Here is a 17,012-nt window from a genome sequence, read left to right as displayed (position 1 = left end):
ATAGATGTATAGACATATGTATATATATATATGTATTACTCATACTATATATGATATACATATGTATGAATATATATACTGTATTACTTGTATTCATATATATATGTATAATACTATGTGTATATATATAAGGTATATACATATTGTTATATATATCTATGTATATACATATGTATAGTATATATATGTATATACATATGTATATATATAATACTGTCTAGTACATATGTCTCTATATATATGTATATACCTATGTATATATATATATGTATATACATATGTATATTATATGTATAGACATATGTTATATTATATTATATATATAATGTCAATATATATATGTCTATACAGATGTATATATATATACTTGTATATACATTGTATATAATACTATCATCTGTATATACCATAATGTATATATATATATGTTAAGTACCATATATATTATCTCATCTTATTATACTATATATATGTTATATATATATATTATTCGTACTTCCTATCCTCTCCTAACAACAGATTCAGAGTGGAACTGCGAGGTTTTCCTCCTGTTACACAGTTTCACACCTTTTACTGTCAATTTCTGTTTAAGCGCTGAATGACCACATTGGTCCTAGTGCTCAGCCTTTGGCCTTAATTTTATATTCAGTTCAATTATATATATAAAGCAGTTGTACAGATCAAATATTGTTGTCAAGATGTTTTGTGCCAAAGTGTAAGAATTTCAAAATACCCTTCTGATCTCTTTAATATGTATGTAATATATAGATACATGTATATTTGTGTATGAATGTATGCGTATGCACATGCGTGTGTGCATAGATTAGAGTTGGAGAACCCGAAGTACAAAACGATGAACACCATGGCGGGAAATGACTTTCAAAAGCATTCATTCATCCTCAATGGCTCGAGTGGGAACTATTGTGAAGATAAAGGGCAGAGGAAGACCAGGTTCTTACCTTTAAGTCTTCTCTATTTTCGAAGAATATAAATGTTTGGGTCCTCAATTCATATACGTTTAACGAAAATCTTGAAAGTATAAACGGAGAACGTTGCCAAAAAGCACACAAGTTAGTATGCGATTGACAGGTTTCATAGCTGCTCAACAGAAAAAGATAAGTTTTGCATTATTGTATCTTCTATAGAATGCTTTACCAAAAATTCTAACTCCTGTCACATTTCAGGGATTTAATTTTAGGTAAAATCCATACAGATTATAATGGAAAATTATTTACCACTCCTAGAAAAATTGAATATTGAACCGGTGGAAATTCCCAGGTTCCAGTGGCGGATCCAGGATTTAGGAGAAGAGGAGGGGGGGGGGGGGGGAAGTTCGCTGTTTGTTACGGTAAGGGAACCAGTTACAGACCTCTACTGATTTATTGTAATTGTGATATTTAATATTTAGAGAATACCTATTGATCAAAACTGAAATACAGATATTTCATATCATTCTTTCCCACCAATGTTAAAAAGATCTGCTATACTTGCCTTAGTTGCATGCTAGTAGTTTAGCAAGTAAAGCTATGTGCATTATTTACCAGTAAAGTAAAAATAAAAAAATACATATTTGGCACAGGTTGGTAGTAACCTATTTAATTTACACGTTTCACAAACGGTAAACTGGGTAAAGCATTTGGCATGCTAACATACTATAGTAGAATCACATCAAGCCCTGTGATTGGCTTATCAACAGCCAATCAGGAGCGTTGTAAGGGACTGGCCTAGACATCAAATGCACGGTTGATGTGAATCTACTAGAGTCGGTTAACGCATAGTAACAGTCGAGTTAAAGAACAAATTCCAGTCTACGTTTGCCCTCTAAAGTAAACTTATCAATCACATCCTCTGCATTTATTTCAATAATCCATATGCCGGTGGATAATAGCGCAGTTAAAATGTCTATCAGCAGTCCGCTCTCTCTCTCTCTCTCTCTCTCTCTCTCTCTCTCTCTCTCTCTCTCTCTCTCTCTCTCTTGGAACTTATGAATTTTGTTTCAATACTTTCCACATTTACCTGATGTTCTGTTGTGTTCTTTCGTCTGGTCTTCGTAGTTCCTCTCAGCCTGTTGTTTCATCTTTTTTTAAAATTTGTTTTACACGATTTCTGAAAAATGTGTTTTTATACTACTATTGCTACATCAACAAGAACAACAACTACTGCTATTACTAATATGATTATTATGAGTTTTGATTTTGCTGACATTGATGTTTGATAACAATCCACTCTGAGGGGGCCCCTATTCATAGCTACTGCCAGGCTCATGTTGTCAAACCATTTGAAAGCAATTCGCTTTTGAGAGCTTTGCTGGACCGAAGAACAGCTGTCTTTTGGCGAGGCACTTAAGTGTCCCCCGTATGGAGTTAGTGCCGTCAATGCACTCCATGCGGTGCATTGTAGGCATTAATGGGTTCTTTTGCAGCGTTACCTATTAATTCCTTGTACTTTACCTCCATTCATTTTCTCTTTCCTCCATCTTACCATCCACCCTATGCTAAGAATTAATTCATAGTGCAACTGGGAGGTTCTCCTCCTATTACACCTTTCTCTGAATGACCGTGTGGGTTTCAGCGCTTGGCCTTTGGTCCAATTCTATATTTGTTCTATATTCCACTTCAGTATGGTAGACGGATAAGATTATGTGCGCTTTCACTGTAATTTCACGTAATGTACAATAATAATAATAATAATAATAATAATAATAATAATAATAATAATAATATAGTATAACCTGTTAGAATCGACAAGGCTACTCACACACCACAGTTTTGCCACTCGTAATACTACGAAAGTCCACCGAAAATTCAGCAATTTTCGCTTTAGTTGTTACATTATTAACCACTTAACAGTTAATTTTGAGACAATTAATAACAAACGCGATGAATTGTCAGAAATATGTGGCCTACACGTGTAACGAGCAGAGAGGAACGAGCTGTGAATACACATTCACAAGGGAACTGTAGTTGTGGCGCTTTTACTCGGAAACTGCCCAGCTAAATCAGAGCAATTGCTAGTTATTAGGCCACCCTGTTTGTTCATAATTCTTCAGTTGTTGGACCAAAAAATTATCCAGGTATCACATTATAAGACTTAACTTGAGTAAATTGACATGAAGAAAAAAGGTCTAATGAATTAACCAACTTTAATCGTGTGTGTGTGTTTGTTTGTTAGTGTGGGGTAAGGAGGGCAGAAGGGACAGGGCCGACCACTCGTCACCTATCCCTCCACGGGCCCCTATTGTTGCCAGTTTTTTGCGATAAGCGTAATCATTGATTGTGGAGTACGTTCGTTCGTTCGTACGTTTTAGTTTAAGCTCTGGCTCTGTCTGTGCTCTTGGGCAGGCCGCAAGATTTTGTAGCATTCTCGGTACCAGTCCGAAAACAGTAATCCAAGAAGTACTACTACCTGTTATGTAATACATACAGATTGTTAAATATTAAATAAAATATAATAGCATTAGTGTCATTCTCACGCGCGTATTGGTGTGTTGTGTTCGCGAATTATATATATATATATATATATATATATATATATATACACACACACACACACACACATACATACATACATACATACATACATACAAAATTAGGCGCAGAGGGCTGCTTTGTCGTTGGATGTAGTACACAATTGGAATAATATCTAACGAGAAAAAACTCAGGATATCACGGCAGTAGTAGTATCTGTAGTCTGTACGACTGTAAGAGTATGGAGGTAGCTTTAGCCTCTCGTTTCAAGGACACTTGTTGTTGCCCACAAGAATCTCATATGAATTCAGCGATAACAACAAATATGTCAGTGCTGAAACTTGTAGTATGCTCTTACAAAACAGTGTTCAAGTTAATAACAAGTTACTATTCTTGAAATCGCTTAAAGTTTTCCTACTACTTCGCACTGAAACTCAAGGTCATTGCTCTACTATCCCTTATACAACTAGATCCACTAATGGTTGCCCTTGGACAGACTATTCCTCATTCTGAAATTCCACACCAGTCTCTGAATGACATGCTATAATATGTGATTAATAACAGCGTCAGTACGTTATGCGTTACCCTTGACGACGAAGATGATTGTTGTCCTCGTGGTTCACTGTCAATTACAAGTTTTCTCAAGAGTACGAATGGGTACACTGCAGTTAAACCCTGATCAGCTGTTACTACCAGACTGGTTGGCAACTCTTGTATATACCCTTTAGTGTTCGGAACTGTCTCTCAGTGAAATTTGCCTGAGTCGCCTTATACGGCGCTATCTGTTGGTGTTATCGCTTCGATGTAGGAGTTATTTTAAATGTAGTTATCTTTATCCCATGGATGACCGATAGGAAAGTGGTTGAGTATTGGAACGTCTAAAAGTCCTCATGAGCAGCGCAGTAGCAAGAGGAATCGAACGAAAGCCATAGGCAACTTCAATGAGCAGGGTTGTCGGTCTAGAGGTTTGCCAGCAACCAATTTTTATCTTCAGTGGGCGGAGCCATTTGGCTTTAATGATATTTGGATTTGGTGCACTCCCTTCATGTTCCTTCCCCTGTATTTGGATACACATCCATATCTCATTCTTTTTATTTTTATTTATTTTATTGCAGCTGAGTAAATTCTCTCTCTCTCTCTCTCTCTCTCTCTCTCTCTCTACATAAATGTCATTGTACCCTGTCTCCCCCTTAGCTCGCTTCCCCACTTTACATATGGTATCCAGATCATAAGTTTTCTATGTTTGTCGGCCTCTTGTGTACTAAATACACTTTGTAATGTTGCATATGATTTCTTGCTGCATTGTGTGTGTTTAGCCGTAATAAATGTATAGGCGAACGTTGGTGTATAAACTGTAGACAGTCGCCCCAGAGCAAATGGTAACTGGTTATGTGTGATAAACAAATCATGTGTTAATTTGATTATTAACATGTACACACACATACATGTTATATATATATATATATATATATATATATATATATATATGTTGTGCTTGTGTTCAATCACATCTATTTCAGTATATATATATATATATATATATATATATATATATATATATATATATATATACACACACTATACATACATGGTATGTGCGTGTGGTGGTTGATACATGTAGATGTTTTGCTTATAGCTTTTCGAAATAATGAGGACGCCAGTCATTACCCAATTACCCGCTCCTCCCCTTCAAACACTGAATCAGACTAAACTGTCTTGTGGCCTTTTATACACTTCCGCACTTACAGTGGAGTAACATACAACTGGTAACAGCTCTATTTACCATATCATTTCTTTTCCCCTTCATAAATTTCCATGCTGTCCTGAGAGTACGAGTGTTATTTTAAAATTATTATTGCAAAAGTAGTTTAGCCAAACCAGCGAGTTTCATTTCTAGACTAATAGGGTCAACCCAAACTGTTATTCCCCAACTCCATCCCCCGTAAGAGCCTGCATTCCATACGCTATAGGCTTTGAGGCTTTTGATGAAAGTAGGTGAAATTATCCCTTAGGTGATCCTGTTTGTGATTGGTATTAATAATGATTTGAGTGATTTTTGTTATTCTTGTCTAGTAAAACATAATCTATGTTGATATCCAACAATAATTTATTGAGGTGACTCACCACTGCTATATGTTTCCACCAAATTTCATCTTCTAAATCATCAACTGTTACAGTGAGGTCTTTGGCTCTCAGATCAAGGCAAACCGTATGAAGATTGAAATTGGGACCACTATTTTTTTTTTTTTTTTTTTTTTTTTTTTGTTTTTTTTTTTTTTTTTTTTTTTTTTTAAGGGAACGACTTGTCATCCTTTTCTGCCCGACTATTGTATCCACAGCTCCAACAACGAGAAAACATGAATTTTGAGCCTGAGACTAAATAGGTTACCTCGAGGGAGTTGCCCCCCCTAGCAAGGGAGGTTTACAGGCTGTAACCCTCGCTTGAATTTTGCAAATTGTTTATCCTTATGTCACGAGTAACCAGAGAAGCTTTATGGCCGATAAAGGAACCCTCGTGCTGCCCAGAGGAGGGCTTTTGGCAGACTGGTCACCTTTGAGCTCCGAGAATTCCCAGAAATGTAGCACTTGTCATTGGACATAACCACTTATCGTGGAGGGTACTGATCAGTGGACAGAAACACTTATCTTGAGTGTTTCTGGCCTTGGTATCTTCCTCTGATCAGCCAGCCCAACATTTAGATTTTCAACAATAAATTATTATTATTATTATTGTATATTATTACATTCAGAATGAGGCGATAATGACCAATAATTTGCAATAGAACAGAATACTTTTTTTTTTAAATAAGAGAGAGAGATTCTTAAGGAAATAACACATGAATGCAAAGATCAATTGGTAAGCAACATTTCAGGAATTAATGAAAATGAATTTAATATGCTGATACGTGTAGATGTATCTTTCACCCGTGTCTTAACCCTCGTATTCAAAGCATTTGGTTTAGTGCGAAGTCCTGCAGGATTCTTTTTTTTTAATGTTATTGTTTGTATAGCCACAATAATTCTCTATTCATGCATGGCTCGTCCTGCATTGTTTCAGTTTACGGAAAATGATTCGATCTGTTAAGGCGTTTGTCCTGATTTTTTTTTTTTTTTATACGTACAGTAACTTCATTTTATTCAAAGCTGCTACTCGAAGCAAAGATCCAGATGTATTTTTGAAATCTTTCACAAAAGATTTGAGCATGACGTTTGCGGCAATTTTTTTATTTTACGCAGTGAATTGGTTAATATTTTATAAAACTACTGATACCATATTTATAATAAAGAAAAAAAAACAACTGCTATCTCAGAGCCTTGCGCTTAAAACCAACTACTTATCGTGTTCAGTCTTTCATATCTTTCTCTGCTATAAAACTAGTACCTATTGTGTTCAGTCTCTGCTATGATTTGGAATTGTCTATTAGCCTCTGTCTTTCGCAAATCATTTAACTTATCTTTTTATTATTTATTTATAATGATTTATCCACACATCCAAAGAGCAATGTCAGCACTCAAGCTAGAACAAGATTTTGAGCAGCTATCGCTTTCTAGGGCATCATCTTTAAGCTTTTTGACGCCAGTCTTGCAATTGAAACTTAAAAATGTTAACGTGAAAATGCAATGCATTACTACCCTAACTCTATTCCCCTTGCATTTTAATGCATTTTTATTTATTTGTCAGTTTATTGTTTTTTCTTCTTTTTTAATAAGTGGGATCTGATCCGTTTGTATTTCCCTTTACCCGCTTTTACTTCTTTCTAATGAACACCTTAATCTTTGGAAGCTTGAATTTCAAGTCCGTGGACCCAGTGGCCTTGTTCCATATGAATAGGTTTCATCATCTGAATACAGTAATAATAATAATAATAATAATAATAATAATAATAATAATAATAATAATAATTTTATTGATACCGCCGCTCTTAAACTTAAAGTTGCTGTTGGTGCCACTTTCAAACACCATTCACAATTTCCTTAGTTTTTCCGGCTTGATAATGTGTGTATGTGTGTGTGTGTGTTTATTGTTGGTTTATCTTTGTTATTTATTCTTCCTTTTTTTTTATTTGTAAATTCAGAGACCTTTAGGCTTGTGCCACACAAATGTTTAAATAATATGAATCATTTTCATCATCACCTCAAACGCCGTGTGACGCCAAGGCCATCTGTGAAGTCTCGCCATTGGTGTCTTTACTCTGCTTTGTCTTCCTCGAAAATCTATTCATTTCCAGCCTTCCGTTTCATAGTTATCAACTTATCAGCTAAGTAGTCTAGGTCTTCTAACTATGCTGGTGCCCACAGGAGCTGAGCTGATATTTGTCAAGTACTATTCTCACTGCAGATATCAACGCTGATAACACACACAACAACACACACACACACACACATATATATATATTATATATATATATATATATATATATATATATATAATATATATATATATATATATATATAATATATGAAAGTAGGCGCTTGCCCTTTCACTTGATCCCCCCTTTCCGTTCAAGAAAACCGAGTCATCAATGAATATTTCCGTTGATGACTTAGACGTCTGGAAAAAAAAAATTGACATTCATTGAATTTTCATTCTGTTAATGGTTCGTAAATATTTCGACAGTGGTTCATAACAACCGTCTTTAAGCGTCTTTTCAAACACACTTATTCTTTTGTATTAGAGGCAAATTCTAGTCTCCACACATTTTAAACTACCACTTTATCAAAAGAAAAAATGCAATTCATCTCCAACCACTTTTTTCATATCCTTTCTTGCCTCCAAGGGCCGGTTTCCCATCTTTAAGAGTCTTGCATTCTTATCTGAAGGAAAATCGAGAATATCCGAGCAAGTAACCTTGCTTATTTTTCTTCAGAATTTACGTAGAACCTAGAGAGTGAGTGAAGTTAGTTTTAATCTTTCCCATTTATACGATCCATGGAAATCGACATTAACGTTAATCTTATGAATATCAATTTCGATCGTTTCCGGTTTTTCTGCTTATAATAGTAACACAATTTCGTGTGTGCGCGTGTAATTTATATGTTATATGAGATACGCACACACTATACATACATACATTATATAAATGTGTTATATATTATATATATATAATATATATATATATATATATATTTATATATAAATATGATATATATATATACATATATATATATATATATATATATATATATATATATATATATATATATATATATATTATATATGTACATATATTATTTAATTTACATGTATATACAAATACTATCATACATACATTATATAGAATGTGTATAATAATAATATAAATATATATCTATATATATATTTAGATATATAAATTTATTTATTTAGATCAAATAGTAATAATATATCAAAATACATACATACTATACATACAACATACATTAAAATACAGCATACTGTTTTACTGCTGGGCAGTGGAGAGAGAGAAATCGTTTATCGAACCTTTAAACTACAAATTTCCTTACAAATTCCAATTCGGAAGCAAAAGCGGTATTCCTGCTGATTTCCCGAAGAGACAAAAATGAAGTGGAGCTTTCCTCACCCGGGCTGGCGCCTCTGACCTTCGCTTCGTGACACCAGAGCACAAAAGTCAGTCGGTAGAATTGATCTGCTCAGCTGCCAAACAATCGACTCGGGATTTCAGTAACGCAATTCCGCTGCTTTTTGTTTTCGTTCTTGGTCGCTTTTTTTCATGTTGGGTGGCCTTATGCCAGTGCGAGCTGTTGGTCTGCTCAATAGCAGTGCACTTGAAAGTACGTGGTACACTGAGGTGATCCTACACAATGCCACAACGCAGAGATAATAGAGAATAAGTACAGAAATATACGTCAGCTAAGGCAGTCTCATCCACAGGAAATGAATCCTTTTGTGTTCAGTGTAAGCGCAGTGTAATCACCGGACGTTTAACCGCTCCCGGATGAATTTTACGTCATTCTCAAGAACACAATAATTATAGTTTTCTTTCTTGAGTCATTTTTATTTCCATATTTAGAACCAATAACTTATTTTAGCAGATTTCTCGTAAATGTGTCTAAACGTTTGAATGAGCTCATTGTGACGTGTTGTTCCCATTTTTTTCCCCTTATAAATCCTATGTGATCGTTTTGATGTTTTTTGTTTTAAACATAGCCTGTATTAATTTGTTTCGGTGATACAGTTTCTTATGTAACGCGTATAAACACACACACACACACACACACACACACACACACATATATATATAATCATTATAAGTAATATACCCAAACACCGTAGCCAGACTTGAGTAATACAGCATTGCTACGTTAACTGTTGAATGGTAGATGACACCCCTGTGCAGAAAACTTACAACTTAGACCGCTTCGTACTCCTATGCAGGATGTTTATCAGCAGTATGTCAAACCACCATGCACTTACTGCGCTGTTCTCCTTTTTCTTGTACATATTCCTATACTGATTGGATATGGTCCCTTCCTTTCTGATACATCTTTCACACTAAATATCCAACCCTTTGTAGATCTTCCTCGCTTCATAACGCACCTAAATTAAACTTTATTTACCAACCAATTATCAGCCATTCTTTCCACATGACCAAGCCATCTCTTGACAATCTGATGCGTAATTTGCACTTTTTTAACGTTTTACCCTCTCATCCTCTCAGTTATTTTTACAGTATTCTAATGGTTCATCTCTGCAGGTTCAAACATTTTTCTTTCATTCACATTCAACATCCAGAGCCAATATACTAAGCCCTTTATAAGTTTCCACCATGGCTCCCATGGACAAGTGAAGGCTTTTCTTAATTGTTTGCATGCATCTTGTTGCCTGTATTGCTTCTTCTGTTTTGTGACCTGCCTCGTCTTGCATCTTATCTCTCTGAAGGAATGCTTTATAAGAGTCATATGAACTAAATTTAGAATATCTGTATTTTTGTATGTCAAATCCAATCGACTTTTCATTTGGCGTAGTAATGGATTTTTCATTGTTTTATCTATTTTAATGTTCATTTAAAAGAGAAAAGGTACCTTAGCAGGGATTGGGGTTTATATCGAAAGATGATAGTGTAACTGTGGTGGGATGAATTCTTGAAGTGTGATTCTGTCACTTAGAACTTGCCTATGGACTCCAGGGTTGGCTAGCTCTGCTGACTGAACTTTCGAAATTCTGTGTAGTTTGCTAGCTGTGACGATTACAGTGGGGATGATTTTATTCAGGTAATACACTTAGTCTCACGGTGCATTTGCCTACATTTGAGCCATTTTATTACGTTGGTGCCATCCCTCTAGCGCAGAATGAGAGTTGACATTTGGAGTCAGCTCCTAGTTACTGTCAGGTGTAGAGGAATGAACTTATTGGAGGGTTGATGATATCTTTCTAACATTTCAGGTTTCATTTCTTCTTTTCTCTAGCTTGATATCTGTGATTTGTTCAACTACAAGTCCTGATGCCCATGACACCCCTGACACTGACCTGGCATTATTGACTGCTGGCTTGGATAAGGACAAATTCGGTAATGGACACATGCTACCCTAAAATCATCTGGGGAAACCCTGGCGGAAATAATTCAGATAACAGGGAACACCCCTGATCCTCTTGTGATACTAGTCAAAATCATCAGGGGTTTGCCAAGCTATGTCAAGCCATTGGGGTCTCCTTTGGACTTGAGAAGGCATGTGTTACTACTTGGGATTTTTGCATTGTCATGAAACTCCACAGGATGGGTATCAGAGGAGAAGTAATAAGGTTCTCAGACTCACTTTTATCAGCATACGTTAAAGTAAGAACTGAAGTAGTGCATTAAATTCATTTTTATAGGAAAAAGGAATCCCACGTACTTAGTGTCAGTCTCATCTTTTACTAAAGGTGTTAACATCATGGAGGCTGCATTTTCACTAGGTAGAGGCTCCTTATTTATTGATAACTTGTCACTGTAAGATGCTGGGTATGAATCAGTATCCACATGCAGCAGACATTTGCTAAAGTCTGTAGGCGAAGTAAGAAAATTAGCTGAGGAGAATGGCTTAAGATTGTGTGCATCTAAAACAGTTGACATCAGGCTCATTAGAAAGCAAATTAGAAGAGATTCCAACTCTTACTTTAAATGGCAATGTTATACCATACAACAATGAGGCGTGAATGGATGATTCTCTATGGAGATCCAATCTTTGCCTTTGGCTACCAAATTTACATAGTCTCATATAACATGTATCTTACACTATGCCCTTGGGGATGTTATATAACATGTATCTTACACTATGCCCTTGGGGTTTTAGAACATCACCCAATGAAATTCTATTCACTGATTGTAATGAATTTCCTTTTGAGCTAAGGTGACAGGAGGTTGGGCTGCCCTATGCCATAATACTGAAAAGTTCGCCACGAATCTAGTCTTCAAGGTCATTTGGTAATGTAGCTCAGACAGGTTTGATGCCTCCAAAACCTTCCAGTTGCGACAGTCGAAAAAGATTGATGGTGAAATAATTAGATATAAAATATTGTTGAAGTGGTGCCCCTATCTATTCAGCCGTTGGTGGTACCAGGAGTCATGTGTTGCTCAAACCGTATCAGAAAAGAGCCACATTCAAAATGATGGATCAGATTTATTTGTATAGAACAAAACTTACTATAAGTAAAAATTACAGACCCTTTTAAACAGAAAGACAGTTAAAGAAGTGTTCCTAAGGAATGTAGGTTTCCTGTGAAATTTATGGATTTTGATCCGACTTGCTCTTGATAACATGTCCTGATATTCATTCATTCTGCCCAGTCCAATATGAGGCTACGAATCTGAATGTCTAATTTTGTACATTCTGTTCAAAGTCTTACAAGTTTGATTGATTTCGTAAGTCTCATGGCCCGTGACCGTCTTGGGTCATTTTTCATGAAATAACTGTCACAGTGTTTAGGGTAAAAATGAGACCTATAGAATATGAATCTCGTAATTGAAAGTGAAGCTTGAAGATCAGTTCATGAGCGGAAATTGTAACTAATTTAAAGAAATAACACTGAACAGCTTACCCTTCTTGGGAAAAACATTGTTAAGCAAGAAGCGTACTGCTTTGAGATTATCTTCTCAGTCGTCAGTGTAGCAACAAAAATGTGGAATTGAAAAAAACAGTACTCGATACAGTGATTTATTTGATATCTACACACATTGTATTTTTCATTTTTTACAAAATGTCTTAAGTGATCAAGGTATTTTTGCGGAACACAGCGTTTTAGGGAATTAAGGGACAACACACAAAATTTCAAGAGGTTCAAAGTTAGAGTTCTACACATTCAGTGTTTATATACTGTAATATTTCAGTTACGCTAATTTTAAATAACTCTTGCGCATAATATAAAGTTACCTACGCATAAGTGGAATTGAAGCAAGAAGAACTAATCTGTGAAGATAATGAATTTAAAACAAACTTGGACATATTCCAAAGCTTTGCTCTGCAAGTGAATCATCTGCCTCCATGACTTGAGGAGAGTTTAAATTCTTTAGATAATCTCTGAGACATTCCAAGGATGGAAATTAGATTAAAAAAAGAAGAAAGGTGAAGTTACAGTAGATTCGTATAGATTTTGACATGGAGGTTACCTTGATCACTTCAGCAGCTAAGTTTAAGAACATGCTTGACTAGGAAACATAACTAAGATATACACTAAGAGGCGTAAGATATAGTGAAGTCCATTTTTCTTGAGCATACCACGTGGAATTCATTTATTCAAAAATGTGAAACTGCAGTCACATACAAGGGGCTCATTTTGTCAAAATTTAAGATTTATTGGCAAGCAACAGAAGTTTATTTGTGGGTAATGTTCCCAAATGGAAATTTCATTCGAATTCAGTTGATTTTTTAGTATCTTGCTGTAGTGTGACAAATAATACTGTGTTACCTTTCGCTTTTGCAAATATTTCCACTTGGGGTTTGATTATGTACAAAAGGAAGCAACGCCCCGTACTTATGGAATTGCAGCAACTTATATATTGGTGCTCAGACACATGGACAGTGATTTCTGATGGGAGTTTTGTACAGCATGAGATCCTGGCACTAGTTGGGTTAATGAGATTTGAAAATCAGACAAAGACAACACCTACAATGGCACAAGTAAATCCCACTGAAATCTGTAACTTGAATCATTTTCTGAAAGAGGTCTCAGGTTGTGTGTGTGTGTTTTTGTACGCGAAGGCTATACATAGTATGCGTCAGTAACTCTGAAATGCCGGTTTTGTACAAACCAGCTGGAAAATGGAACATTTATATAAAAATGTATGAATTTTATATGCCTTGGAGAGGATGGTGCTAATGTTTTCCAAAGAATTATCCTTTATGGCCTTATAAAAACCCTTTAGTAATATGACTTGAGCATTTTTCTCTAACCATGACTTTAATGTATAACGTAATAAAATTGTACAATTATGCTACTCTCTCATAAAAGAATTTATTTTTATCTCCAGACATTGAATCACCACACTGAATTTTCTGGCGGTGTCAAGCTCAGTTACTGTCCAAAAGATAGTTAAAAATTGAATTACTCAAAAGAGACAAGGTAATGGTGTGGTTGTCTTTTACAGTGAAATCAACATAGTCAAAGGTTTAGTCATGTAAAGCTTTTAGTAGCTTAGCCATAGCTATTGCCATTGGCCAGGGTCTTATTGTTAGATGTTTCTTATCTCAAAGTCTTAATGGTAAACGTAGCACCTTTTATCCCTAGGAGCTACCTTAGCTAAGTGCCTTGCCCATAGGTGTAGCCCTAGCTCATTGTCTTACCCATAGGTGTAGCCCTAGCTCAATTCCTTACCCATAGGTGTTGCCCTAGCTCAATGCTTTACCCATAGGTGATGCCATAGCTCAGTGCCTTAACCATAGGTGATGCCATAGCTCAGTGCCTTACCCATAGGTTTAACCCTAGCTCAATGCCTTACCCATAGGTGTTGCCATAGCTCAGCTCCTTATCCATAGGTGTTGCCCTAGCTCGATGCCTTACCCATAGGTGTTGCCCTAGCTCGATGCCTTACCCATAGGTGTTGCCCTTGCTCGATGCCTTACCCATAGGTGTTGCCATAGCTCAGTGCCTTATCCATAGGTGTTGCCCTAGCTCAAAGCCTTATCCATAGGTGTTACCCTAGCTCAAAGCCCTATCATGTTACCTGCTCAAACCTATCCTAGGTGTCCCTGCTCCGATGCCTTACCCATAGGTGTTGCCATAGCTCAGTGCCTTATCCATAGGTGTTGCCCTAGCTCAAAGCCTTATCCATAGGTGTTACCCTAGCTCAAAGCCTTATCCATAGGTGTTACCCTAGCTCAAAGCCTTACCCATAGGTGTTTGCTGCTGATGCCTTACCATAGGTGTTGCCATAGCTCAGCCTTTATCCATGGTGTTGCCCAGCTCAAAGCTTATCCCATAGGTGTTTCATAGCTCAGCCTATCTGTGTTACCCTAGCTCAAAGCCTTATCCATAGGTGTTGCCCTAGCTCAAAGCCTTATCCATAGGTGTTACCCTAGCTCAAAGCCTTATCCATAGGTGTTACCCTAGCTCAAAGCCTTATCCCTAGGGTTACTCCTAGCTCAAGCTCTTACCCATAGGTGTGCCCTTGCTCGATGCCTTACCCATAGGTGTTTGCATAGCCTCATGTTGCCTTATCCATTAGGGTGCCCGAGCTCAAAGCCTTATCCATAGGTGTTATCCTAGCTCAAAGCCTTATCCATAGGTGTTACCCTAGCTCAAAGCCTTATCCTAGGTGTACCCTAGTCAAAGCCTTAGCCATTAGGTGTTACACTAGCTTCAAAGCCTTATCCATAGGTGTTTGCCGAGCCAAAAGCCTTACCATTAGGTGTTGCCCTAGTCCAAAGCCTTATCCATAGGGTGTTACCCTAGCTCGATGCCTTACCCATAAGTGTTGCCCTAGCTTGATGCCTTACCCATAGGTGTTGCCCTAGCTCAAAGCCTTACCCATAGGTGTTGCCCTAGCTCAAAGCCTTACCCATAGGTGTTGCCCTAGCTCAAAGCCTTACCCATAGGTGTTGCCCTAGCTCAAAGCCTTACCCATAGGTGGTGTAACCCTAGCTCCGAATGCCTTACCCATAGGTGGTTGCCAATAGCTCAGCTACCTATTCATAGGTGTGGCCCTAGCTCGATGGCTCTTAACATAGGTCCGCTTGCCCATAGCTCAAAAGTGCCTACCTTACTCCATAGGTGTTGCCTAGCTCGTGCCTACCCATTAGGTGTTGCCCATTAGCTCAAAGTGCCTTATCCATAGGTGTACCTAGCCAAAGCCTTATCCATAGGCTGGTTACCCTAGCTCGAAATGCCTTACCCATGAAGTGGTTGCCATTAGCTCCCAGTTGCTTATCATAAGGTGTTTACCCTAGCTCAAAGCCTATCCATAGGTGTTGCCAGTCCCGATGCCTACCAAAGGTGGGTTCGCCATAGCGCAGTGCCTTATCCATAGGTGTTGCCCTAGCTCGATGCCTTACCGTAGGTGTTGCCATAGCTCAGTGCCTTCATCCATAGGTGTACCCTAGCTCAACGCCTTATCCATAGGTGTTGCCCTAGCTCGATGCCTTACCCATAGGTGTTGCCATAGCTCAGTGCCTTATCCATAGGTGTTGCCCTAGCTCAAAGCCTTATCCATAGGTGTTGCCCTAGCTCGATGCCTTACCCATAGGTGTTGCCATAGCTCAGTGCCTTATCCATAGGTGTTGCCCTAGCTCGATGCCTACCATAGGGTGTTGCCATAGCGCAGGCCTTATCATAGGTGCGGCACTAGCTATAGGATGCCTTACCATATTGTGTGGGCCCTAGCTCGATGCCCAACCCATAGGTGTTGCAATAGATCAGCGCCCTATCCATAGGTGTTGCCCTAGCTCAAAGCATTATCCATAGGTGTTGCCCTAGCTCAAAGCCTTATCCATAGGTGTTACCCTAGCTCGATGCCTTACCCATAAGTGTTGCCCTAGCTTGATGCCTTACCCATAGGTGTTGCCCTTCCTAGTTGATGCCTTACCCATAGGTGTTTTTGCCCTAGCTCAAAGCATTACCCATAGGTGTTGCCCTAGCTCAAAGCCTTACCCATAGGTGTTGCCCTAGCTCAAAGCCTTACCCATAGGTGTTGCCATAGCTCAAAGCCTTACCCATAGGTTGCCCTAGCTCAAAGCCTTACCCATAGGTGTTGCCCTAGCTCAAAGCCTTACCCATAGGTGTTGCCCTAGCTCGATGCCTTACCCATAAGTGTTACCCTAGCTCAATGCCTTACCCATTGGTGTTGCCCTAGCTCGATGCCTTACCCATAGGTGTTGCCCTAGCTCAAAGCCTTACCCATAGGTGTTGCCCTAGCTCGATGCCTTACCCTAGGGTGGTTTGCTAGCTCAAAGCCTTACCCATAGGTGTTGCCCTAGCTCAAAGCCTTACCCATAGGTGTTGCCCTAGCTCAAAGCCTTACCCATAGGTGTTGCCCTAGCTCAAAGCCTTACCCATAGGTGTTGCCCTAGCTCAAAGCCTTACCCATAGGTGTTGCCCTAGCTCAAAGCCTTACCCATAGGTGTTGCCATAGCTTG

The 17,012-nt window shown here is 37.8% G+C and overlaps 1 protein-coding gene and 1 long non-coding RNA gene across 4 annotated transcripts in view; one reads left to right on the top strand and one right to left on the bottom strand.

Moving 5' to 3' along the window:
- Positions 1-9,180, bottom strand: part of LOC135205646 (long-chain-fatty-acid--CoA ligase ACSBG2-like) — a 97,732-nt gene extending 88,552 nt beyond the window's left edge. The window contains exon 1 of one of the 3 annotated variants that reach the window (XM_064236469.1): positions 9,029-9,180. The gene's annotated coding sequence lies outside the window, so the exon portion shown is untranslated. Of the gene's footprint in view, positions 1-4,052; positions 4,209-8,951; positions 8,971-9,028 lie in introns of those variants that run through there. The other 2 variants (XM_064236468.1, XM_064236467.1) reach the window with 2 other exon arrangements.
- Positions 1-17,012, top strand: part of LOC135205648 (uncharacterized) — a 301,866-nt gene that overhangs the window by 197,398 nt on the left and 87,456 nt on the right. The window lies entirely within an intron of this gene.

This window comes from Macrobrachium nipponense, chromosome 24 (assembly GCF_015104395.2).
Source record: "Macrobrachium nipponense isolate FS-2020 chromosome 24, ASM1510439v2, whole genome shotgun sequence".
Taxonomy (NCBI): domain Eukaryota; kingdom Metazoa; phylum Arthropoda; class Malacostraca; order Decapoda; family Palaemonidae; genus Macrobrachium; species Macrobrachium nipponense.
The sequence above is the reverse complement of the archived record's forward strand: the minus strand, read 5'-3'. Positions and strand labels throughout refer to the sequence as shown.